Source organism: Melanotaenia boesemani, chromosome 10, assembly GCF_017639745.1.
Source record: "Melanotaenia boesemani isolate fMelBoe1 chromosome 10, fMelBoe1.pri, whole genome shotgun sequence".
Lineage (NCBI taxonomy): Eukaryota > Metazoa > Chordata > Actinopteri > Atheriniformes > Melanotaeniidae > Melanotaenia > Melanotaenia boesemani.
This window is the reverse complement of record NC_055691.1, coordinates 11,473,753-11,500,497: the sequence shown is the minus strand read 5'-3', so window position 1 is coordinate 11,500,497 and position 26,745 is coordinate 11,473,753. Positions and strand designations below refer to the sequence as shown.

At 43.8% G+C, this 26,745-nt stretch overlaps 1 long non-coding RNA gene across 1 annotated transcript; it reads right to left on the bottom strand.

Annotated features, from left to right (window-relative positions):
• Positions 1–9,445: 9,445 nt before the first annotated feature.
• On the bottom strand, positions 9,446–26,745 carry LOC121646991. The gene is made up of 4 exons (XR_006011733.1): positions 26,718–26,745; positions 22,260–22,424; positions 11,715–11,879; positions 9,446–9,461 (listed from the first exon to the last, which is right to left on the bottom strand). It is a non-coding gene; the product is annotated as an uncharacterized LOC121646991 (long non-coding RNA).

Genomic DNA, 26,745 nt, shown 5'->3' with positions numbered 1-26,745 from the left:
GGTTTTCTGGACCAGATAAGGAGTACAACCTTCCCCTAGCAGGAAAAGTTCCGGGTAAAAGGTCAATGGAACAGTTGTAGGGCCGGTGAGGTGGAAGGGATGAGGCACGATGCTTGCTGAATACCTCACGGAGATCGTGATAGACTGGAGGCACCACAGCCAGATTGGGGTAGTCCTCCATTCCAGACCCGGAACGCTTCGGAACTGACTCCGCGGTCAGGAGGCAGGAGGATGAGCATTCTGGAGACCATCCTAAAATCTCTTTACGGGCCCAATCGATATGCGGGTTATGCTTAGTTAACCAGGAGGCTCCAAGAATGATGGGAACCTCGGGAGAATGAATAAGCAAAAAAGAAATCAGTTCATGATGATTACCTCCTATGATCATTTTCAAGGGAACAGTCTCCTGAGTAATATGATGTAAGACGTGACCGTCTAGAGCTAGAACCTTAACAGTCTTGGAGGTTGCCTGGGTTGGGAGGGTAAGTCTTTGAGCTAACCCTATGTCTAGAAACTCTGTGTCAGCCCCTGAGTCAATGAACACAGACACAGCCCTAGTTGTGTTATTTAATGAGATTTGTGCTGAGACGGAAAACATACCCGAGGCTTCTGAAGACTTCCGTTGACTCAGTAGGCGCCTCGTCTCTCCTACTGAGGCCGCCCTTTTACTGGACACCGATAAGCTGTATGTCCGACCCCTCCACAATAAAGGCACAGCCCTTCCTTGAACCGCCGTTCCTTTTCTGAGGCGGATATCCGGGTCTGGCCGAGCTGCATGGGTTCCCCGGTCTCGTTGAAGGAGGAAGAAGCGGAAGCGGAAGTAGAAGTAGGCGGTTCCTGCGCTGGCTTGACCCATGTCTCGGGTCGGCGATCCCGGCGAAAAAAAACCCTCTCCCCTTGCCGTTCCTGCAGCCGGAGATCAATGCGTGTGGCGAGGATTTCCAGCTCGGCTAGATCTGCTGGAGTGTCCCGAGTAGCCAGTTCGTCCTTGATCTCCTCCGCCAGCCCCTGGTAGAAGGCGTCGCAAAGAGCAGCGTCATCCAGGAACACCCTGCAGACAACGTATGAAAGTCTATAATATATTCGGTGACACATTTGTTGCCTTGTCTCATGGTGAGTAATCCGCGTGCTGCTTCTCTTTCTGGCAAAACAGGATCAAAGACACGGATAAGGGCTGCAGAAAAGTCTCTGAATGAGTAACAGATCGCAGAGTCATTCTGCCACTCAGCAGTGCCCCAAACCTTAGCTTTTCCAGAAAGCAGGGAGATCATGTAGGCGACCTTCGCCCGATCGGAGGGGAATGATGATGGCTGTAGATCGAATTGGATCTCGCATTGGGTAACAAAAGGATGGCACTGAGAGCGTTGACCTGCGAAGACCTCTGGAGGAGCAAGGCGTGGTTCCAGGAATAGTCGAGCCGGCTGTACAGGAGAACTTGTGGAGGCGTGGGAAGTTGCAGCGTCGGGAGCACCTGCGGATGTGGAGAGGTTAGTTACCAAAGTTATGAGGTCCTGCATGTTCGCCTCCAGTTTGGTAATAGATGTTTCCACACAAGAACGCCATTCGTGTGTCGGCGACGGGTCCATGTTGGCCAGATGGTACTGTAACGGTTGTCTTAAGGAAGACCCGGTAATTCAGCCCACACACAAGGAACAGATTGAACCGTTTATTTACGCCTGGAGAGGCGGAGACAGGCAGGCCGCTGCTGGGACCAAATGGAGGGATTAAGCGGTGATCGGTGGTCAAGTCAGAACAGGGGTCAGCAACCAGGTAGGCAGAAGGAAGGAGAGTCCGACAGGGGATCAGGCAGCGGGGAGTCAAAGGAGGAAGCAATGGTCGGCAACAGGAATCAGGTAGGCAGGAGAGTCCGACAGGGGATCTGGCAACAGGAGGTCAAAGGAGGAGGCTATGGTCAGCAACAGGAATCTAGAACAAGACAAGGTTTTAGTACAGGATCTCTCACAAGGACAGTAGGTGACCATCTGGCAGGGAAGCAGAGACTGGGTAGGGATTAAATAGGGTGGAGAACAGGTGGAGCGAGTGAGTGGTAATGAGGCTCAGGTGGAGCAGATGAGTCTGATTACGGAAGCTGCAGAGACTGCAGACCAGCTCCCGTGACAGCTCCAGTGCTTAAGCGGCCCACGGTGGCTTCCAGGTCTGCTCCAGTGCTTCAGCGCCACACGCCGGCTTCCAGGTCTGCTCCAGTGCCTCAGCACCACATGCCAGCTTCCGGGTCTTCTTCAGTTCTTCAGCGTCAGACGCCGGCTCCAAGGTCCTGCCCGATTTTTCAGCGTCCAACGCCAGCTTCAAGAACCTGCCCGGCTCTTCAGCGTCCCCTGTGCCTGAAGAGGGCCCTGGTCGAGACACCTCTTCAAGTCCCTGTCCCTGGTTCTCCTCACCCGCTACTGGTTCCAGGCTCAGAGGGGGTCTCGGGTCGAGACGCTCCTCATCCGCCTCTCGTTCCCAGCTCCGAGGGGGTCTCGGGTCGAGACACTCCTCTCTTGTTCTTGGTTCCCGGCTCCAAGAAGATCACTCCCCTTCTGCCTCTGGCGCCTAGGCTTGCCTTAATATGGATGTTACAGAGCCCCCGAGAGACTAATCTCCAGTCAGCGCTTCCAGTGTTTCGGCATCTGTCGGCTCGGTTTTCTGGCCGAACCCCAGGGACTCAGCTGTCTGTGTGACCTCCCGGTCGTCCTCCAGAGACTCAGATCCTGTCTGTGCAACCTCCCGGTCGCCCACCAGAGCTCCATGCAGCGCTCCTCCAGTTATGGGCTGGACACACGGGAGGCGACGTCGCTCCTTCTCCATCATTTTCTATCGAACTTGCACGATGAGGCGGAAATCGCTGCCCTCCTCCAGCCAAGCGACAGTCGTGCATGTGAAATGTTGCGCTCGTGCACGCAGACGTGCACACGGGGGCTTGCGATACGACACAAGAAAATAGAAAAATGTTCCATTTTTGTGAGTCGCGACTAAATAATCTACCAGCTCCCAGAGTCACAGAGAGACAAACGTTATAAACAAACAGAAATTTTTTCTCATTTAACACAGCAAACAATCCGGGATTTAAGAAACTCATCAACACTTTGGACAAATGGCATCACTGCCATCTCAACACCATTTTAGTGGAGTGTCTCTCCTGCCCTGTATGATGAGTGTGGTGAGGGTGTTGTGAAAGACATGGCGACAGTCCTATGTTTCGCCACCACTATGGAATTGTGGTCAAGCAGTATAGAAATGTCTCGCTACCTTTTATTGACGTGGATTTCAACGTGAAAACGAAATGTCTTCAGACTATTTTTTTTTCCAGATCGCACCGGGCAGAACATAGCTGCTGGTCTCAGAGAAACAATAGCTACAGGGACCTAGTAGAAAGAAACTAGTCTGCATTACCACAGTAAACACTTAAAATGTCACAATGACCCCCCTCCCCCCCAACTCTCTCTTTCTCTAATCGTGTTAAATAATCGAGATCTCAATTTCAATCAAAATAATCGTGATTATTATTTTTCCCATAATCGAGCAGCCCTAGTACAGGCTGAGCTTGGTCTACCCCCTTATAAACTAATAACAGAGGCCGATTAGAAGGGTTTCATGCAAAAAAAATTAAACAGAACAGAAAAAGGCTGTAGCTCGTGTTCTGGGTTCAGACAAGAAAAGCAGTCATCTTGTGCCCACTTGGCAAGACATAGATGTTTTAGAGTCTGTAAATAAAGCTGTTAGACCACATCAAGACTTGACTGATGCCCTGTCTGGTGAGGCTTATGTCAGTGTTTCCTATATTAAACCGGTACTCCATTTGATCAAAACTAGTCTCCTACAGCCAGCGGAGGAAGACAGTTAACTCACTACAACAACAAAAAAAAAAAAAAAAAAAAAAAAGACATACAGCGGTACTTTAATGATAAATACAGCGACCATGTGAAGGATGAACTCTTGGACATTGTCTCACTAATGGACCCCAGGTTCAGGACAACATACATTGACCCAGACAGGGTGGAATAGTCTTTTCTATACAAGAGGTACATTTTCTTGAAACACATATTAAGTGTAATGAAACTTTGATTTACGTTATTTCATTCCCAAAATGGGAAATGGTTTTGGTTATTTGTTTGTCAAAACACGCTAAATGCGTAACTATTTTCTTCCAAGAGGAGGCACTTTTTTTTATTAATGTATTAATTTTTTTAAGTTAGATTAAAGTGACACATGTGAAGTGAGACCTGTTCGTAAATGTATGCTCAAAACTTGAAAACTAGCTAATTGTGAAAAACCACTAAGTGCAAACATGTTGTGTGTTATATGTTCATTGTTCACAGTGGCAGCGCCTGCCATCTCATTTTACAAGCTTGTTTCACAACTTGTATATTTGCACTTTTAATTCAGGTCCCAGAAGGGTGGATGACAGTAAAGGCTTTTTTTTTTATCTTTTGTAATTATTATTATTATTTTTAATGGAAGGGGAGAAAAACAATTAAAATGGGAAATCGGATTTGGTTCCATGCATGCCATGTACATGACTTAATCAGCAACTTTCGGGAAAAACAGACCAAATAGTATGGACCTTCTCCAGACCCCATCCCCCCTATATCTGTCCAATGTTTCATTAATTCTTGTTGTTTATAAGTGGATCTACAAGTTTGTGTTTTGTAAATCAGTGAAAATAAAACTGAATTAGAAAACTTTACACATTCTTCCACCTTCAGTGGAAGAATGTAGAAGTCTTTAAGCTTCCGGCGCTGTACAAGATGCTCTGCCCGACTTTGCTTAATTTTTACCGGTTTATTTGCCTTTTAGCTGTTTTAAGACTGTTTTAAGCTTTTTAAAAAGCTTGAAATGTACAGTCACACTATTTTTAACCGTAGCTTTTAATATTCTGGTTTTATAAAGAACGGTTTTAACCAGAAATCAGAGAAGGCTTGAAATGGCTGCCTTGGCACTTTCCAATAACAGCCTGGAAATAAAAGACAGACAGATCACTAACCTGAAAGAAGAAATCTGGAAGCTAACCCAGGAACTGAAGTTCAAAAACAATCAGCTGAATTCCCTGATGGATGTAGCCCACCAGCAGTTGAGTCACATAGCGTCACTTAAAGCGGCTCTCCAGGACACAATGACTTGGGACCCTGCTACCTCGCCCTGGCCTTCTTCCAGCGCCACGCCGAAACACCTGCCATCTTGGTCTGAGGTGGTCTGCCATCCCAAGAAAGACTCCAATAGTGCTTGCCTGGTTTTATCTAACCGTTTCCAGGTTTTGTCTGACGCTCCGCTGCCCGGCTGTGACTCTGTGGCTGCCGGGACTGCCGGTGGGACATCAATCAGCGCATCGTCAGTCTGGACCAAAGCGACCAGGACACGACGATCATCCCAGGGCCCCTCGAGTCGTCGAAAGCTCCTGAAAGTCGCGGTGAAGAGACATGCCGAGACGCACCCCTGGAGTCTCGACCGGGAGTGCGTCGCAACTTGAGCTGGATCCTCGTCCTCTTCTCCTGCGTCCACTGCTGCAGGAGCTGATGTCTCTCCTCCCGCCACCGCAGAGAGAGCAGCATCGCACTCTGATGCGGTAGACCGCCCTACCGCTACCGGGAGACTACTGGCGGCTAGCGCTGGCCCTCTTGTGCTCATCGTGGGGGATTCTACTGTCCGTCATGTCCACATGAACAAGTGCAGCACATCCTGCCACTCAGGTGCAGTATTCACTGACATTGGCCACTCCGCCCACCAACTTTCTCATCATCACCCCTAAGCTTCCACCATAGTTATACATGCAGGCACAAATGATCTTAAGTTCCAGCAGTCAGAGATGCTAAAGATGGATTTTATCAACCTCACTGACAAGATCAAACAGTTAAATAAACACTGCATTGTTTCCGGTCCACTACCTTCACCCCTGTATGGAGACATTAAGTTCAGCTGCATCCGACAGCTTCACATCTGTTTAAAAGGTGAATGTCACTCCTTCAACATCCCATATATTGACAACTTCAACAATAGATCATACCTTTTCAAATCAGATGGCTTAATCCCAAATCATACAGGTTCTCATCTTCTCTCCATGAACATTGATCTCACCCTCCAGTCCTGCAAAGCTTTTTCAGATTCAGCCTGTATACACCTCCCCCAGTTAAAACTTACTCTCTGATACATCAAATACCTGTACACATCATCAGCAGACAATACAGACATGTCCGTTCACATCCACATACTTTTACCGTCAGATGTCTACATCTCATACATACAGCTCCCAGCAAATCAGATCGCTGTCAAACAAATCTTTTATGAATGATCTGATTTTAGAAATTAATACAAACTGTGTCTTTTTCACTGAAACTTGACTCTGCATTGATGCTTCAGTAATTCTCACCGAGGCATTTACCCCAAATTTTAATTTTTTATTTTATATCAGGGGAGGGACAAAAGGTGGTGGAACAGCTTTGATTGCTCAACAGTCATTATCAGCACAAAAAACATCTCTTTGACAAACTATTCTTTATTTGGGCATCACTCATTTGTTTTTAATAATCCGCCTGTTTTATCCAGTACAAATTACAGACCACCTAACCCTCCTTCCTGTCTTATTAAAGAATTTTCAGAGTTTTTATCAACCATACATATTAAATACAATAGAATTTTAATAACTGGTGATTTTAACCTTCAAACTGATAACAGTAGTGATTACTACAACAGAGAGTTTCTAAACATTTTAAACAGCATCGGTTTTAAGCAACATGTAACACAGCCTACTCACAACAGAGGTCACACCCTGGACCTGGTCATTACCTATGGCCTGTCCGCTGGTGTGTCCTCTGTTGTTGATCTGGCTGTGTCAGACCACTACTGTGTATTATTTAACATCACCAGTTTTAGCCAGCAGGAGACCTCGGTGAGAACTGTGAGGAAACGATATATTACTTCTGAAGTGGCTGCAAATTTTACTGAAATTTTAAACCATACTCCTGCTCAGATTTTACCTGCATCGTGTGATTTTATTGTTGACCATTTTAACAGCATAATAAAGTCAGCCATTGACTCAGCAGCTCCACTTAAAACAAAAACATTAGGAGTTAAATCAAAAACACTGTGGAGAAGCCTGGAAATCAGTGAGTTAAAAAGAAGATACAGGAGAGCAGAGGGGAAATGGAGGAAAACTAAACTAACAGTTCATTATGAAATTTTAAAAGAACTCAAAATCTACAATAATTCAGTAAAACAGGCAAGAAAACTCTACTACTCAAATCTTATCACAAATAATAAAAACAACCCAAATTTAATTTTTAAAACCATTGATCTTTTAACAAACACAGATTTTAACAAGTCCTCCATGCCTGCATCAGACGCTGCTTGCGAGGACTTTGCAGACCTTAGACTTAATTTAGACTCACAGAAACTTTCTGTCCTGGTTTTACTGGATCCTAGTGCCGCCTTTGATACAGTTGATCACGAGATTTTATTAGACAGACTCAGAAGTCTGGTGGGCCTCTCAGGTACTGTTCATAAATGGTTTTACTCCTGTCTCGCAGATCTCCAATTCTTTGTAAGTATGGATACATGCTCGTCAAGAATCCATAAAATCCAATGTGGGGTTCCCCAAGGATCCATTTTAGGCCCAATACTTTTTAATTTGTACATGTTACCTTTTGGAGATGTCATCAGGAGACGCGACATTGATTTTCACAGCTATACTGATGATACACAGCTTTACATCACCATGTCTCCTGATGACCTGGAGCCAGTCAATGTCCTTTTAAACTGTAATTTAGATATTAAGTCATGGATGGCAGAGAAGTTCTTACAGCTTAACCAGGACAAAACTGAAGTTTTAATTATCGGTCCTGAGAGCAAAAGAGCGATCATTTTTTCAAAATTACATCCTTTTAATCCTTCTCAGTGTGTGAGAAATCTGGGTGTTCTTTTCGACTGAGCTGGATTTTATTACACACATCAGAAATATAACAAAAACTGGATTTTATCATCTTAAAAATATTGCCAGAGTCCGCCCATTTCTCTCCCTTGCCAGCACGGAGGTGCTGATGCATGCTTTTATTTCTAGTAGATTAGATTACTGTAATGCCCTGCCCTCTGGTCTTCCTAAAAAGTCCATTTTGAACCTACAGCTACTTCAGAACTCAGCAGCACGTGTTCTGACGAGGACCAGATGGCGGGAACACATCACACCAGTTTTAAAATCGCTGCATTGGCTCCCCGTGTGTTTCAGGATTGATTTTAAGGTTCTTTTAGTAGTTTATAAATGTTTTAATGGTCTGGGGCCCTCTTAATTATCGGACCTTCTTTTAAGTCATGAACCCTCGCAGACCCTGCGGCCCTCTGGTACTGGCCTTTTAGTTGTTCCAAGGGTGAGGACCAAGACATACGGCGAGGCCTCTTTCCATTGTTACGGCCCTCGACTGTGGAATAGTCTACTGGAGGGCTGCAGAGACCGTTGACATTTGTAAAAAGAGACTGAAGACCTACCTTTTTAGCTTAGCTTTTAACTAAATTTTATTTGATCTAAATTTATTTTATATGATTTTATTTGACATCATTTGATTTTCATTTTACTCAACTGTACTACTTATTCATTCATTGTTAGCGGTTCTTATTGTTTCTTAAGGTTGTTTAATTTTTATTGTAACTCCAGTGTTTTCCTCGAGGGGATCCTCCACGCCGGGGGTTTTGCCTGCTAGGTCTGGGGGCTGCTGCCAGGATGATTGTACCTATCGGGGTGGCTGGTGCCCTGCACTGTAGCCTTTGGCTGTGGTGTGGGCCCCGGTCTGTCCTGATGGGGGTGGTTGCCGCTGTTGGACACGGGTGGACTGGCTCCTGGTGTGGCTGGATCCCCATGATACCAATATTGTTTCCTCACAGCAGCATCAGGCTGGATGCTTATTACTTTTAGTATTTTATAATAACATTCAGTTCGAGATAGAACGGGGAGGGGGGCTGCTTGGTGTGTGTGTGTGCATGTGTGTGTGTGCGTGCGGCTGTGTGAAATATTTTGGTGAGTGTTTCTATTATTATGTATTTCCACTTTGTTTTGTTTTTAAAATACATAAATGTTTTTAATCATGTAAAGCACTTGGTGTTGCCTGTGGCATGAAAGGTACTTTATAAATAAAGTTTGATTTGATTTGATTCAGGGTGCAGGACAGGTTACAGGTTCAGGTCAGTTTCTGTGGTGTAAGGCGGAGTAAGTCATACAGACTGACAGTCATACAAACACCTTCTACAGGTGTGCTGTTGCTCATTACTAAAAACTCATTTAAACACTCAGTGTGATGAATCCTGACCTGAGAGCTTCCAGTTTGCAGTTTGGACTCTTCAGTCCAGCAGACAGTTGCTTCACTCCTGAGTCCTGCAGGTCGTTGTTACTCAGGTCCAGTTCTGTCAGACTGGAGGACTGGGAGCTGAGAACTGAGGACAGAGCTTCACAGCTTCTCTCTGAGAGACCACACATACACAGCCTGAAGAGACAGTTAGAGAAAAATACAAAAATAAAAATATATATGATCAAAATTAATAAGTCCTCATATTGGATGTAGACTGAAAGATCATCTGTGGAGGAAAATCAGCTTTATAACCTTGTCATCACGTCTATGAGTGAAACAAAGATTCAACGTGGTGGCTGAGAACTTTCAGCTTGGAACTGTAGTTTGTCAGAGACAGTCTGAACATCTGAATAGGACAGGTGAGGATTTCAGGTGAGGAGGAGCGTCTCTGAGGAGGGGTGTGTAGGATTCCCTCCTGATCCGTTAACTCTGATGTGACTTCAAGGAAGTTGAAAAAAACCAGTGAATGGATCCTTTTATTTAAGATCTTTTCTTTAGTGGTTTAGTATTTGTTCATTTCCATCAGTGATGTTCCTGAATAACATTTTTAGCTAGAAAAGAAAATATGTTCTTCTACTGTTTTTATCATGATGCTTTTTATTTCATAGGCGTTGCTGTTGAGTAAAACTACAAGACTTGCCAGGTTTGGAAGATCAGCAATAGTGGCATGTACCAGGGATGGGCAGAAAGATGAGTGCAGACTGCTGACTGATAATTTTATAAGAACCGACTGATCCTGAACATCATGTAGACCTCCTGGTCCACATAGACCACCATCTAGACTGGTCCAGGAATACCAATGTTCTGTACGAGAAAGAGCTGTTTGTATTACTCAGGAGGTTAAGGTCCTTCAATGTCTGCAGAAGATGCTCCACATGTTCGATCAATCTGTGGTGGTGAGCACATTCTTTTATGCTGATGTCTGCTGGGGAGGCAGCATTAAAGAGAAGGACAAGAGGAGGCTGAAGAAACTGCTGGAAAAGGCTTCTTCAGTGATGGAACTAAGGCTGGACTCACTGAGCACTGTAGTGGAGAAATGTATGTTTGGAACTACTTGTATTAGATGTATTTGTGGACAGGTCACTCTGGGAAATGTGTCCTCGTGATTCAGTGAATTAACCCTGTATAAATTAAGGTAAAAAAAAAAACAGAGAAGGTGGAAGCAGTGCTGGACAACAAAGACCACCCTCTCGACGAAATCTTAGCTGGTCTAAAGAGCAGCTGCAGTGAACGTCTCATTACTCTGAGCTACATAACAGAGGTTTAGAGGCTCCTTTGTCCCGTCTGCCATCAGACGCTTTAATCTGAGGACACATTCACACCGCCACTATTTGGTCCACTTTAAACGAACCCTGGCCCACTTCCATGGATAGTAAGGTTCATCTGAAGTAAACACTCATTCACATTCTGCTGGTCCACTGAAAACTGGGGGTCTCAGTTCACTTGGAAGTGAACTCTTGTGTAGTTTGTTTGCAGTGTGAAAGCAGACGGACAATCCAGTCAACCAAAGACAGGAAGTGATGTAGAGAACGACACAGCACAACATGTTAGATAGTCCACTGCCTCTCCAGCTGCTCATACTGTGCAGCTTCTAGTGAAAATTGGATCTGGTCTGAATACCAGAGTAAAAACAGAAACCCCATGATTGCAGAAACTTGTTATTGCTCCATGGTTTACTTGCAGTGAACGTCCTGGCCAATCCATGAACTGGGTTTTACTCCTATTCCTGCTTTATTTTCTTGCTCAGTGGTCGTTTTAGGGAATATCAGCCCTAGTGAGTAGCTGTTGGAACTGCATGTTGTTCTCAAAGCAGTTTGCTCGCTAAAGTGAAGAGACGTGTGAAAGCAAACTGAACCAAAGGAAGGTGTGAAATGTTTCAATGGAAACCGAGCCCCCCGGAATATTCTGGTGTGAATGCTCCCTTAGTGTTTAGCATCAGTCCTTTTTCATCCCTTTATTTTATCTGACTTGTTGACTTAATAAACTGAGTGATGTACAGAATGGTTTAGTCCTCTGTTTCATGTTTATTCTTATTTGATCTTTGGAATCCACATCAGACATCTTTAAAAGTCACCTGTCAGTCATAAATATCTTGCTTTCACAATGTGCTTCTTTTATTTATGATATAAAATATGAGACAGCAGGTGTCTGGTAAAAATAGAAAAAGACCTACAATCATCTTTTCATAAACTCTTTTCCTGGACCTCATTGTAAAATGTCCCAGGTTTAGGAAAAGGTAATGGGAGACATTCAGCAGGTCTAAGGGAAAGGTGACGGTCTCTGATGAGAACTGGACCACACTGAGACCTGGCTATGATGCTGGTCTGCAGTTCTGCAAACAGGCATAAAAAAGTAGAAAAACATGTGAGAGCAGCAGAGAAATCTGACCTGAGAGTTTCTAGTTTACAGTGTGGACTCTTCAGTCCATCAGACAGCTGCTTCACTCCTGAGTCGGAGATCCTCAGGTCCAGTTCTGTCAGCCTGAAGGACTGGGAGCTGAGAAATGAGGACAGAGCTGCAACGTTTCCCTCTGAGAGGCCACAGACACTCAGTCTGAAGAGAAGATATTTAAGAAAATAAAGAAGATTTGTTTTCAGATTTAGTCACATGTACAATTTAACTTAAAGTCAGAGAGAATCATTGAAAAATTCATTTACATTTCCTCAGTGAAACCAAAATATCATCTTTTCTTCTGTTAGTTAATAAACTGAGTGATGTGTAGGTAAAACTCAAATTTACTGCAAAACTTAATATATTTCAGTAATTCAGCTTAAAGGGGAAAACTAATACACTTCTCAAAAGTAAAGGGAACACTATAATAACACATCATAGATCTGAATGAATAAAATATTCTTATTAAACACTTGTTCTTTACATAGCTGAATGTGCTGACATCACACAAAATTATCAATGGAAATCAAATTTATAAACCTATGGAGATCTGGATTTGGAGTCACACTCAAAATTAAAGTGGAATAACACACTACAGGCTGATCCAACTTTGATGTAATGTCCTTAAAACAAGTCAAAATGAGGCTCAGTAGTGTGTGTGGCCTCCGTGCCTGTATGACCTCCCTACAGCGCCTGGGCATGCTCCTGAGAAGGTGGCAGATAATCTCCTGAGGGACCTCCTTCCAGACCTTGACTAAGCAGCCACCAACTCCTTGACAGTCTGTGGTGCAACTTGGTGTTGGTGGATGGAGCGAGACATGATGTCCCAAACGTGCTCAACTAGATTCAGGTCTGGGGAACGAGCGGGCCAGTCCATAGACGTTCTGACGAATCTGACTGTTTTTAATGTTTTATGGATTTTTACAGATCTTTTACTTGTTTTTACCACCACTAAAGCCTTCTAAAACATTGCATTTTAAGTTTGCATTACTTTTAAAAGCTATTTTAATTCAGAAAAAAAGTTTTATCTGAAATGGCTGCCTCAGTGCCTGTTCATCATGACATGGAATCTACAAACACTGCCAAGCAAATTACTTACCTCAAAAAAGATATTAGCAAGCTCACTGATGAACTTCAATCAAAAAATGAGCTACTTGATAGTCTACTGGACCTGGCCCACCAACAGCGCTCCATACATATTGCCTCATTAAAGGCGGCTCTCGATGATACAGTGCAATGGGACCCAACCACATCACCATGTCCCTCTTTGAGCTCCACACCAAAACAACAACTTTGGTCTGAGGTGGTCTGCCGCAGAAAGAAGAACAGAGGTGGACTTGCTCTCTCCAACCGTTTTGACGCTCTTCTGGCACTCACGTCGGAGGAAGGGCTGATCGCTCCTCCACCCAGCTGTGATCCAGTGAAAGTCGGGAATGGGGACGCGAGGCAGGGTGGCTTTCGACAGGCGGCTGCTTCTGTTGGCACCCGTAATGACGGAGAATCTCGGCGCTCATCTTCAGCAAAGCGCCGGCAGCTCCTGAAAGACGCAGTGAGAGGTCACACCGGGTCCCGTCGCCGTTCGGACAAAGAGCGTGCTTCTGCGGGGCTGGAACCGCCGCATTTCCACCTGCGGTTGCTGCAGCAGAGATTTCCACCTCCAGTCCCATTGTCAGTACAATGGAGAGCATCACCTCCATGCGAGCAGCAGGAAACTCAGCCGCAACGCCAGCCAGCCATTGCACCGACGAGGAACACCACTTCCATTCCAGCAGTCACTCATGCAGGGTCCTCGGCCTCCACTCCCACCGTCAATCCGACGAGGACCGCCTCCACCACTGCCGCTCCTGTAAAGACCTCCACCTTACCCTGTGGCTCTATGGACATGAAAAAACGGGTGCTCTTGGTGCCTGGAGCTGGCCCCCACATGCTCATTGTGGGAGACTCCATTGTCCAGCATGTCCGCATGAACAGGTGCATCACATCTTCTCATTCAGATGCAACTGTTACAAATATCACTAACTCCGCCCACCATCTATTCCATCAACACCCTCAGCTTCTACTGTTGTAATACATGCAGGTACAAACAATCTCAAGTTCCAACAGTCAGAGACTCAAAAAATGTATTTTATTAACATCGTCAACAGCATCAAACAGGTAAATAAACACCGCATCATCTCTGGTCTACTTCCTTCACCTCCCTATGGTGACGTCAAGTTCAGCCACATCCGCCAAATTCATATTTGGTTAAAAGGTTACTGTCACTCCATTAGTATTCCATACATCGACAACTTCACCACATTCTACAACAGACCTCACCTTTTCAAATCAGACGGCATACATCCAAATCACATAGGCTCTCATCTTCTCACCATGAACATTGATCTCACCCTCCAGTCCTGCAAAGCTTTCTCAGATTGACGGTCCTGCCGGTACACACCTCCCCCAGTTAAAGCTTCCTCTCAGACACATCACATACCAGTACACATCACCAGTAGACAGTACAGACATGTCTGTTCACATCCACATACTTCTACCATCAGGTCATCATACAGCTCCCAGTTCAGAACCCATATCCACAACTTTACAACGAAACTTTCCTGCAACACTAAACTCTTTTAAACATCAGATCACTTCAAACAAATCTTTTATTATTAATGATCTGATTTTAGATAATAACATTGACAGTCTCTTTTTAATGGAAACCTGGCTTGGCACTGATGCTTCAGTAATTCTCACTGAAGCATCTCCCCCAAATTTTAATTTTTTATTTTCTATCAGGGGAGGTAAAAAAAAAGGAGGTGGAACAGCTTTGATTGCTCAACAGTCATTATCAGCACAAAAAAACATCTCTTTGACAAACTATTCTTTATTTGGGCATCACCCATTTGTTTTTAACAACCCACCTGTTTTATCCAGTACAAATTACAGACCACCTAACGCTCCTTCCTGTTTTTTTAAAGAATTTTCAGAGTTTTTATCAACCATACATATTAAATACAATAAGATTTTAATAACTGGTGATTTTAACCTTCAAATTGATAACAGTAGTGATTATTACACCATATAGTTTCTAAACATTTTAAACAGCATCGGTTTTAAGCAACATTTAACACAGCCTACTCACAACAGAGGTCACACCCTGGACCTGGTCATTACCTATGGCCTGTCCGCTGGTGTGTCCTCTGTTGTTGATCTGGCTGTGTCAGACCACTACTGTGTATTATTTAATATCACCAGTTTTAGCCAGCAGGAGACCTCGGTGAGAACTGTGAGGAAACGATATATTACTTCTGAAGTGGGTGCAAATTTTACTGAAATTTTAAACCAAACTCCTGCTCAGATTTTACCTGCATCGTGTGATTTTATTGTTGACCATTTTAACACCAAACTTAAATCAGCCATTGACTCAGCAGCCCCACTTAAAACAAAAACATTAGGAGTTAAATCAAAAGCACTGTGGAGAAGCCTGGAAATTAATGAGTTAAAAAGAGGCTGCAGGAGAGCAGAGAGGACATGGAGAAAAACAAAATTAACAGTCCATTATGAAATTTTAAACTAATTTGCAGACCACTTCACAAGTAAGATCAATACTATTAGATCCTGTCTTTTATCTCAATGAGATGTTGATTTTAACAGATCTAAGGCATTGTCTTTTTCTGAGGAAACACTGGAGAGTTTTGTCCTGGTTGATGTGAAAATGCTTGGTCGAGTTTTCTCCCAACTAAACCCAACAACCTGCCTTTTAGACCCAATTCCCACATCACTTTTAAAAACATTTTATGGTTTCTTGGAGTGTGAGCTTTGAAACATAGTAAATTACTCTCTTCAGACGGGTGTCTTCCCTGCTGCCTTCTAAAACAGCGGTGGTGAGGCCCCTTCTGAAGAAGAGTAATTTAGATCCAAACATTCTTGATAATTACCTTTTTTAAGTAAAATGACAGAAAAAAACAGTTTTTATTCAACTGCATGAATTTTTGAATAAACACAAGCTTTTAGAAAAATATTAGTCTGGTTTTAGGACAAACAACAGTACCGAGACGGCCCTTTTAAAAATTGATAATGATCTTAGATCGAACTTAGACTCACAGAAACTTTCTGTCCTGGTTCTACTGGATCTTAGTGCCACCTTCGAAACAGTTGATCACGAGATTTTATTAGACAGACCCAGAAGTCTGGTGGGCATCTCAGGTACTGTTCTTAATTGGTTTTACTCCTATCTCACAGATCGCCAGTTTTATGCAAGTATGGATACATGCTCCTCAAGAATCCATAAAATCCAATGTGGGGTTCCCCAAAGATCAATTTTAGGCCTGATACTTTTTAATTTGTATATGTTACCTTGTGGGGATGTCATCAGGAGACACAGCATTTATTTTCACAGCTATGCTGATCATAGGCAACTTTACATCACTGTGTCTCCTAATGACCTGGAGCCAGTTAACGTCCTTTTAAACTGTATTTTAGATATTAAGTCATGGATGGCAGAGAACTTCTTACAGCTCAATAAGGACAAAACAGAAGTTTTAATTATCGGTCCGAGGGCAAGAGAAAGATAATTTTATTAAGACTACATCATTTTAATCCTTCTCAGTGTGTGAGAAATCTGGGTGTTCTTTTCAACTCTGAGCTGGATTTTATTACACACATCAGAAATCTAACAAAAACAGGATTTTATCATCTTAAAAACATCGCCAGAGTCCACCTATTTCTCTCTCTTGCCAGCACGGAGGTGCTGATGCATGCTCTCTGGTCTTCCCAAAAAGTTAATTTCGAACCTACAGCTACTTCAGAACTCGGCAGCATGTGTTCTGATGAGGACCAGAGGGCGGGAACACATTACACCAGTCTTACAATCGCTGCATTGGCTCCCCGTGTGTTTCAGGACTGATTTTAAGGTTCTTTTAGTAGTTTATAAATGTCTTAATGGTCTTGGGCCCTCTTATTTATCCCACTTGCTTTTAAATTATGAACCCTCACGGACCCTGAGGTCCTTTGGTAGTGGTCTATTAGTTGTTCCAAGGGTGAGGACCAAGACATATGGCGAAGCCTCTTTCCATTGTTACGGCCCTCGACTGTGGAACGGTCTGCCAGAGGACCTCAGGGCTGCAGAGATCGTTAATGTGTTAAAAAGAGGCTTAAGACCTACCTTTTTAGCTTGGCTTTTAACTAAATTTTATTAGATCTTAATTTATTTTACATAATTTTATTTCACATTAATTTCTTTTCATTTTACTCAACTGTATTGCTTCTTATTTATTTATTAATTTACTTATACATTTATTTATTTATTCAGTCTCTGCTGTTCTTACTGTTTAGGTAATTTAATTTTCGTTTTAACTCCAGTGTTCTCCTCATGGGGATCCTCCATGCAGGGGTTTTACCTGCTCGGTCTGGGGGTTGTTGCTGTGTTGATTGCGCTTGTCTGGTTGGCTGGGGCCCTGAACTGCAGTCTTATGGCTGTGGTGTGGGCCCTGGTCTGCCCTGTTCAGGGAGGCTGCCGTGGCGGCAGCCCATGAAGGGAGACAAGTTCCTGGTGTGGATGGATCCCCATAACAACATCGTTTCCCCACAGCAGCATCAAGCCAGGCATTTATTTATTACTTTTAATATTTTATACCTGCTTTCAGCTTGGAGACAGACGTTAAAGAGTCGGGGGAGGTGGTAATAATTTTTTTTGATGTGTAAAGGCTTATCTTGGTTTTAATATGCATGAATTGAATTGTGCTTATTTTTTTTTTATCTTGTAGAGCACTTTGCATTGCCTTTGGCATGAAAAGGGCTTTATAAACAAAGCTTGATTCGTCTTGCAGGAACTGCTGACACACTCAAGCCACATGAGGTCTAGCATTGTCTTGCATTAGGAGGAACCCAGAGCCAACCGCACCAGCATATGGTCTCAAGGGATCTGAGGATCTCATCTCAGTACTTAATGGCATAATGGCAGTCAGGCTACCTCTGGCGAGCACATGGAGGGTTATGCGGCCCCCCCCAAAGAAATGCCACCCCACACCATTACTGACCCACTGCCAGACCGGTCATGCTGGAGGATGTTGCAGGCAGCTGAACGTTCTCCACGGCGTCTCCAGACTCTGTCATGTCTGTCACATGTGCTCAGTGTGAACCTACTTTCATCTGTAAAGAGCACAGGGCATCAGTGGCGAAGTTGCCAATGTTGGTGTTCTCTGGCAAATGCCAAAAGCCCTGCAAGGTGTTGGGCTGTAAGCACAACCCCCACCTGTGGACGTCAGGCCCTCATACCACCCTCATGGAGTCTGTTTCTAACCATTTGAGAAGACACATGGACATTTGTGGCCTGCCAGAGGTCATTTTGCAGGGCTCTGGCAGTGCTCCTCCTGTTCCTCCTTGTACAAAGGCGGCGGTAGCGGTCCTTCTGCTGGGCTGTTGCCCTCCTATGGCCTCCTCCATGTCTCCTGATGTACTGGCTTGTCTCCTGGCAGCGCCTCCATGCTCTGGACACTACGCTGACAGACACAGCAAAACTTCTTGTCAGAGCTCGCATCGATGTCTCATTCTGGATGAGCTGCACTACCTGAGTCACTTGTGTGGGTTGTAGACTCCGTCTCATGCTACCACTAGAGTGAAAGCACCGCCAGCATTCAAAAGTGACCAAAACATCAGCCAGAAAGCAGGAACTGAGAAGTGGTCTGTGGTCACCACCTGCAGAACCACTCCTTTATTGAGGGTGTCTTGCTAATTACCTATAATTTCCACCTGTTGTCCATTCCATTTGCTCAACAGCATGTGAAATTGATTGTAGCTTCCTAATTGGAGAGTTTGATTTCACTGAAGTGTGATTGACTTGGAGTTACATTGTGTTGTTTAAGTGTTTTTTTGAGCAGTGTATATTATATAGACTCTTTATATGCAAAGTGATATATTTCCAGCATTTATTTGTTATCATTTTGATCATTATGGCTTACAGATTAAGGCGGATTTATGCTCACATTGTGTCTGCGTGCGGTCGGTGTTATAACCCGGCTCACGGCTATGACAAAATCACGCCAAACAACAGATAAAGCCAATTATGATAATTTATTAATGAAAGATGAACGAAAACTAAAGCAAAATAAGATAACCATGAAGTGTGGTTGTCTGCAAAATCAGAAATGTAGGTGCGTGCATGGTTGTGTGTAGAATGTAATGAGTGCAGTGTTGTATGGTGTAAAGCTAAGCAAACGACAAGGTGCAGCCGGCACAGGTGCGGCCTGGGAGCGGAGAGCGCGCCCCAGGCTGGCTGTAGGCGGGTCTTTTATACGCGCAGTGCGTCGGGCCCTTGACGCACACACGCACAGCCAGGTACACTCCAGCTTCCCCTGCACACACACATAATTAAAAAACACGGCCACAAGGAGGAAGGGGCAGTGACACCCCCCCTCATAAAGACGGGGATTCTCCCCAAGAATCACCGAAACAAAAATAAACCAAACATCAAAACCATGTACCAAATATGCATAATTACCCAAGACTAAGCCACCATTACCACCACCACCATAAATCACCCGTCACCTAGAGGGGAAGAGAAGACGAAAACAGGGCAAAGGGGAACCACAGACCAATCCACAGGTGCTCTCGACAACGCAACGGCCATAACATTTGTTTTCGAGAGTCTACTTTTAGATTTTAACACTGGTCAGTCCGATTTCCAATGGCCTTTCCCATGGCAATAGTTACACATATCACCCCCATCACGCCAGCTAGGAGACATATCAAATTGACGCACGGGCCCTGTTTGGCATTCGCTGCGCCCATCCAAAAACTCCACAGTGGGAGAGCTAAAAAACTCTGTCACATTTACCATGACTTCCCCCACAATACAAACAGAAGCACGAGCAAAGCAAGAAAAAACGCTGACCAAAAGGCACCAAACACACAGCGGCAGACCACAAGCCCCGCTACCTTACCTGCCTAACCAAACTTACCTATCACCAAATCCAACCCTAGTCTTCACGCAGATCAGCGGCGGGTTTTTACCCACCGAAAACCAGCGGGCATGTGAGGCAATCCTTACAGATGACCCCCCAAAACACCGCGGACGTGCTCCCGAGATTACTGCTTGCGCAGCAAACACAAACCGCGTCCCCACGACACTACTGACTAGCTGACGCTGGTGAGTTTGATCTTGCACTCGAGCATAGTGGGTATGCATTGTTTTGGTGTCATGTTGCAGTTTCTCCTAATCTGAAGGTGACAGCGGGGGTGGTATCGGCCGGTAAACTCACACGGTCGGAGTTCTTTTGACGGATTGCTTCAGTATGTATTTTCTGTTTTAAAACAACAATGGCGTCCAGTATGGCTCTGTGTCTTTATTAGCTTGTGGAAGAAAACAAAGAAATAATTCGATCAGCCTCTCATCAACTTGACCTAAAAATGGCAGTTACTACACAAATTCAATGAGAAGATCCAGAAATACGGGAACCTGTAATCCCAAACTGATCAGTCACAAGGGAGTACTTCCTTCTAACCTGGGGCGGTGTGGCTCAGTGGGTAGAGACTGAGGGTTGTCGATTCGATCCTCAGCCTGTCTCACTTATGTCGAGGTGTCCTTGAGCGAGACATCGAACCCCAAATTTCATCGTGGTTGCTGCCTTGCATGGCAGCTTCTGCAATCAGTGTGTAAATGTGTGTGTGAATGTAATGTAAAGCACTTTGAGTATCATTCCAGGTACAGTAAAGCTCTAAATAATTATAGACCATTTCCCATTATAACCATCTGCGTAGCAGGGGAGCACATCAGGTCTGGAAGAGGTGCTAGTCGGGCCTCCATGGAGCTACACAGCGCCTACGGCGGTGACGCAAGCACCACGCAAGTATAAATCCGCTTTTATTGTAGCTCACTTCGAAAAAGGAGCAGATGGGATGCATCAAAAAAGGGAATCAGAAAGGTTTAACACTAAACCAGCCTCATGTAGGTTATCTGATCTCCAGCCAAGCTTCACAGAGCCTGCTCATTGGCTGGAGAAAGTAAACTACACTGCCTTGTGGGTGTGGAGTGCCCCAAACTTAGAACAAAGAACTCAGAGCTTTCAGTATTCTAGAGAGTTGGAGCAAGAGCTGGTTTTGGAGTTTGAGCTGAGGCTTTGCCTCTTCTTCTCTTTTTCACACTTTCCACTTACCTTTCAGAGAGGTGGAGGAAACGGAGAGAGAACGGAGTTTGCAGAAGAATGAGGTTTTAGTCATGATGCATGAAAATTCATCTAAGCAGCAGCCAGCATTTTAAACATGTGTGAAGGATGGAGAGAGCAAGTCCGCCCCTGCACATCACTTGTTTTAGGTCTACTTATTTTTCTTTTTCTTTTGTAACTAGTTAAACTCTGTTAAGTTTGTTTTCATTTTAAACATATTTGTTTAACTGGTTAAGCCTGCACACTTCAGCGCTAGTTTACTAAGTTTTTCCAGTTTTGGCTCATCAAAGCTGGACTTTTGATCTTTTTTGCCATAACTCGACAGAAAAGTTTACTATCCACCATCTGTTGACACTACCGATCCAGCGGTGTCTCGAGATGAGACCAAATAAGCAGACAGAACCTTCAGACCCAAACCAGCAGACCACCATGTGTGAGGAACCTTTGGGCCTCCCTGGGAGGTTTGCCGGAACCCAAACCACCCATCCAGGCTTCCCCCCTATGCACTGGAGTGTCATCAAAATGGTTGTAAGTGAGTCGACTTGATCCAAACGGAACCGGACGTGTCATACCAGCCTTATCTGCTTAACTGCTAAAAATATGGTTGGCTGTTTAAGAGAGTCGGTTATAGTGAAATAATTTCTTTTTCAGTTAGGCTTCCAGGTTAAACAAATGAGATTATTTCTTTTTGCTTTATAGGATTCAGATATCCTTTTCAGCCCTTTTTTTTAAAACATTAGTTTAATTAACACCACAGGTTAATTAATTTCTGTTTTCATCTTACATTGCCTTAAAATAAGATTCTGGTTTGAACCTCACACTTGCGTTTTACAATGTTTGTTTGAGTCGTGTTTTTTCCATTCACCCTTTTAGTAAATATCCCTTTGACATTTAGACTAGTTTAGTAAATAACCACTAATTGTGTTTGTGATTTAGTCCTCTTGAATCATGATTTGGTCCCTTCAAAATGGAACTCACTTCATAAGCTTGTTGAGACTGATTTGATTTGACTGGCTTGAATTAACTAATGTAACTATTAATCTAGTACTTTATTGGCTCTCCATGCTTCCATTAAAAGCCAAAGAGTGTGGTGGTGCCCAAAGTTGATAGATATTAATAATAATAAATATTTTATATTGATTATTAAAATTAATGTTAAATAAAAAAAAAAAAAAGGTTCAGTGATGCTAGATCACTACACACACTACATGGTTTTTGCCCAATGTGGGTTTTCCCTGAACGATATGATAGTTCATAGTTCATCCCACTACTGTAGAAATTCTTATTTTTTATTAAAAAAAATATTTAAAAATAAGTTTTAAGTTTTGAGTAGAAATGTTATCGTGCAAACAAGCATAAAAAAGTAGAAAAATATGTGAGAGCAGCAGAGAAATCTGACCTGAGAGTTTCCAGTTTACAGTGTGGACTCTTCAGTCCATCAGACAGCTGTTTCACTCCTGAGTCGGAGATACTCAGGTCCAGTTCTGTCAGCCTGGAGGACTGGGAGCTGAGAACTGAGGACAGAGCTGAACATCCTTCATCTGAGAGGGAACAGCTGCTCAGTCTGAAGAGAAATTAGAGAAGAAAATGAAGAAGATTTGTCTTCAGGTTTAGTCACATGTACAATTTTACTAATATTAATGACATTGTTATCTAAACTGTTAAACTGTATACTATTTGCAGATGACACAATTTTTTTTTTTTTTACACAGCTAACAATATAAAGCAGATGAAAAAGGTACTGACGCAAGCTCTTTAGGGTTGGTTAAAGCCCAGATGTGCTGCTACATTCTGAATCATCTGCAGAGGTTTAACTGAGCATGCAGGCAGGCCAGCCAGTAAGGAGTTGCAGTAGTCAATGTGTGAAATGACCAGAGCCCGGACCAAGAGCTGGGCTGTGTGTTCAGTCAGGTAGGGTCTGATCCTCCTGATGTTGTAGAGAGCAAATCAACAAGACCGGGCAACCGAGGCAACATGGTCCTTAACACTAGAAGTCCCAGGAATTTTGATATCTCCCTAAAGTCCCAGAGAAGGGTCGAAAGACCTTTAGTCCAAACTGACGACTCTGCTGGCAAAAATTAGCATCTCTTCATTTGTAAATGCAGCCATTACCTGAGGAATGCACCCATTGCATCCAGCCCCTCCTTGTTACCTTGAAACGTCTGGTAAATTCTGTGGCAGTGGGGGATGGTGGGCTGAGGGGGATAAATAGTAGCTAGCTTCACCTCCAACAAATAGAAGGAAGCAAAATGCAGAGGCGGCTTACAACTCAGCAGGCATTGGACCTGATCCTCAACGATACAAACCCTTGTGACTCAGATGGAGAAGAGATACAAATTCAGCTGGATTCGGACTCTGACTCTGAGCAGTCTTCAGGTAAGATTTGAAACTATTATTGAACTTTTTGGTATGACAAATTTCTTTCTTTCTGCTTTGTCCTGTACTGTGAGTTGCAACACTGGAATTTCTCCATTTTTGTACAAATAAAGGATTTTTTTAATCTTATTTCCAAAACATCCTATTTTCGTCCTCTGAAATTGTGAAATTGTTTACCTTGCAGATGATGAGACTGCTCCACTGCCAGAAAAGAGGGCTCGGTTGGGAAGTGAGAGGACAGAGATGGCTAAAGATGGCACAGTGTGGCATGAAGAACAGCTGGGGACATGTCTCAATTTCACCCCAATAGAACCATACGGCACAGATGGAGAGCCAACTGCTAAGGCCAGAAGAAGTATCCGGACTCGTCTTCAAAGCTTCTTCTGTTTTATAACACTTGAAATGCTTCGTAGCATTCAAGAATGGACCATTCAGCATGCACGGCAAAAGGAGCAGGCAGAATGGTTCATGAACCTCCCAGAACTAATGGCATTTATTGCAATTATTATCTTGCGGGGGGTGAAGAAAGTTCCATCACTACGTGACAATTGGTCAGCAGAGCTGGGAAACCCACGAATCATTGCTACTATGGCCCGAAACCGCTTCCAAAACATCATGCAACACCTACGCTTTGATAACATGTTCACACGCAGTGAGCGAGTGGAGACAAATAAGTTTGCTGCAATTTCTAATCTGTGGGAATCTTTTGTCAATAACTGCATCAGATCTTATAACCCTGGTCGACACATCACTATTGATGAACAGCTTTTCCCGACAAAGACTCACTGCAGTTTTCTGCAGTACATTGCAACAAAACCGGACAAATTTGGCATAAAACCGGACAAATTTGGCATTAAGTTTTGGCTGGCTTGTGACTTGAAATCAAAGTACATTTGCAATATCCTGCCATATCTTGGCAAGGACCCCAGTAGTCCCAGTGGAGAGAGACTCTCTGAGAGTGTAGTGATGAGGCTGATGGAGCCGTTCATGGATAAGGGCAGAACTGTAACAACAGACAATTTTTTTACATCGCTGTCCCTTGCGCAACGACTGCTTAGCCGGAAAACCACCATCCTTGGCACAGTCAACAAGATTCGCCGGGAAATTCCTCAGTCAACTAGACAGAAGGACCACACTAAATTCACCACTCGAGTGTTTTCCACCACTGGTGCAACACTCACAGTATATGCGCCGAAACGGAAAAAGACTGTCTATCTTCTCAGCAGCATGCACAATGTGGTTGAGACTGAGAATACCACCAAAAGGAAGCCAAACACTGTCACACAATACAACACCACAAAGTGTGGTGTGGATGTGATGGACCAGATGGTGCGGGAGTACAGCGTGCGTGCAGGAACACGGAGATGGCCAGTCGCCGTGTTCTACAACATGATCGACATGGCGGCACTGAACGCTCATGTTCTTCATAAGGAATGCACCGGAGTGCAGGAGAGAAGAGTGGACTTCCTGGTTGAGCTCGCGAAAGAGTTGGCCAACTCTCATGTGAGTCAGAAGAAGGCACATAAGGAGCAACTGCTTCAGCAGCAACCTCCCACACCTAGCCCTGGGAAAAGGGCAAAATGTCAGGTCAACCATCGATGCAAGAACAATTGCGCAACTGTAAGATGTGTTGACTGCTACAAATACACATGTGGCAAATGCAGGATGGAGATACCATGGAAGTGCCAAGCATGTTTGGACTTAGCACAGACGGACTGCTGAAAGAGCAGAAAAGCCATTCACACAAGGGCATGCCACTGTAGCCTTGTGTAAATATTTGTGAAATTGTTTCATTACTTGCATTATTTTAACTGTTTTGTTGTTTTTTTTATGACAAAAATAAAAAGCATTGGAAAAAATTCACAGTTGTTCTTTTATATCTTTGTCATGTTGACATTTATGCCCTCTTGACTTAGACACTAATGCTTCTGGACATTTTACTCACAGACCCTGCCTGTACCACCACAATCAAAAAATGTTCATTTTAAATATTCAAAATTGTTCATTGCTTGGGCTTTTTGGACATAAGGTACATGAACATTGGGTTAGAAAGTTTGAAAAATTGGTCAAAAATTCTGAAAAATTTGTATTTTTTCATTTGTATGAAAAGAGGAGAGCTGGACCTTTTAAAGTGATTTTTAAAAAAAATATGAATTCATCATTTTGTCATATCATTCTAAATTGTTTGCTTTTTTATTGAAGGCCCACAATGATTATCTTTTTTTTTTCTTCTAAAAGCACACAAATGTGTCGAGGAGGTATATATCATATATCATATCAAATATATTTTTAATTATTTGAAATATACTAGAATGCAGGAAAACCTTTCTGAATCTGTTTGAGGTCTACTCCAATCTCATACTCAGGGGACCAAGCAGTGTCTCAAGCCAAGCTTTGGGCAAAAGTTGACAGTCCGGTTTCAAGAGTCTACAGTGTCTCCCCTAAGTATGCGCCCTCCTGGGGTGTGCCAGTAATTGACTCGTCTACAAACAAAAGAAGCTGTTCGCAGCTTAAGACAGGATTTTAGCTAAAATCCTACTGGTCAATCGACCCATCTCTGGGTTGTAAAGGTAGAAAGGTCCATTGACCCCTCTCTGGGACTTCTAGTGTTAAAGGTCAGCTGGTTGTCTACCATGACACCAAGATTCCTGGTAGAAGACGTAGATACAAGCATGATGGAGTCAAGCTGCACGCTTATTTGTGGCGATAAGGAGGGATTGGCTGGACAGGCAATAAGTGCGGCCTTGGACAGACTTAGCTGAAGGTGGCGATCCTTCATCCATGCGGAGATATTAGCAAGGCATGCTGATATTTGTGTCGTCAGGTGGGAAAGAAAGGAAAAGCTGAGTGTCATCTGCATAGCAGTAGTAGGAAAAGCCATGAGAGCTAATGACTGCACCGAGTGAGGAGGTGTATAGTGAAAAAGAAGAGGGCCAAGCACCGAGCCCTGAGGCACCTCTGTTGTCAGCCCATGTGATCTGGACATTCCCCCTCGCCAAGATACTTTGAAGAATATACCTGTGAGGTAGGACATAAACCACGAGAGAACAGATCCTGAGATGCCAAGCCCCGAGAGTGTGGAGAGGAGGATATGATAGTTGACCATGTCAAAGGCAGCAGGCAGGTCCAGCAGTATAAGGACTGAGGATTGACCAGCAGATCTGGCAAGCCGCAGGTAATCAGTAACTGACAGGAGAGCAGTTTCAGTAGAGTGACCTTGCCTAAAGCTAGACTGATATGGATCGAACAGGTTGTTGTCTTGTACGAACTGTGAGACCTGACTGAAGACGACACGCTCTAGTAGTTTAGACAGGAACAGAAGTCAGGTAGTTTTCATCCCGCTGCTATAGAAATCTTTTTTTTTTTGTTTGTTTTTCAAATACGCAAAGAAAAAAAGTTCCGTGTTTTGTGTGGAAAAGTTATCGTGCAAACAGGGCGTAAAAAGGTAGAAAAACGTGTGAGAGCAGCAGAGAAATCTGACCTGAGAGTTTCTAGTTTACAGTGTGGAC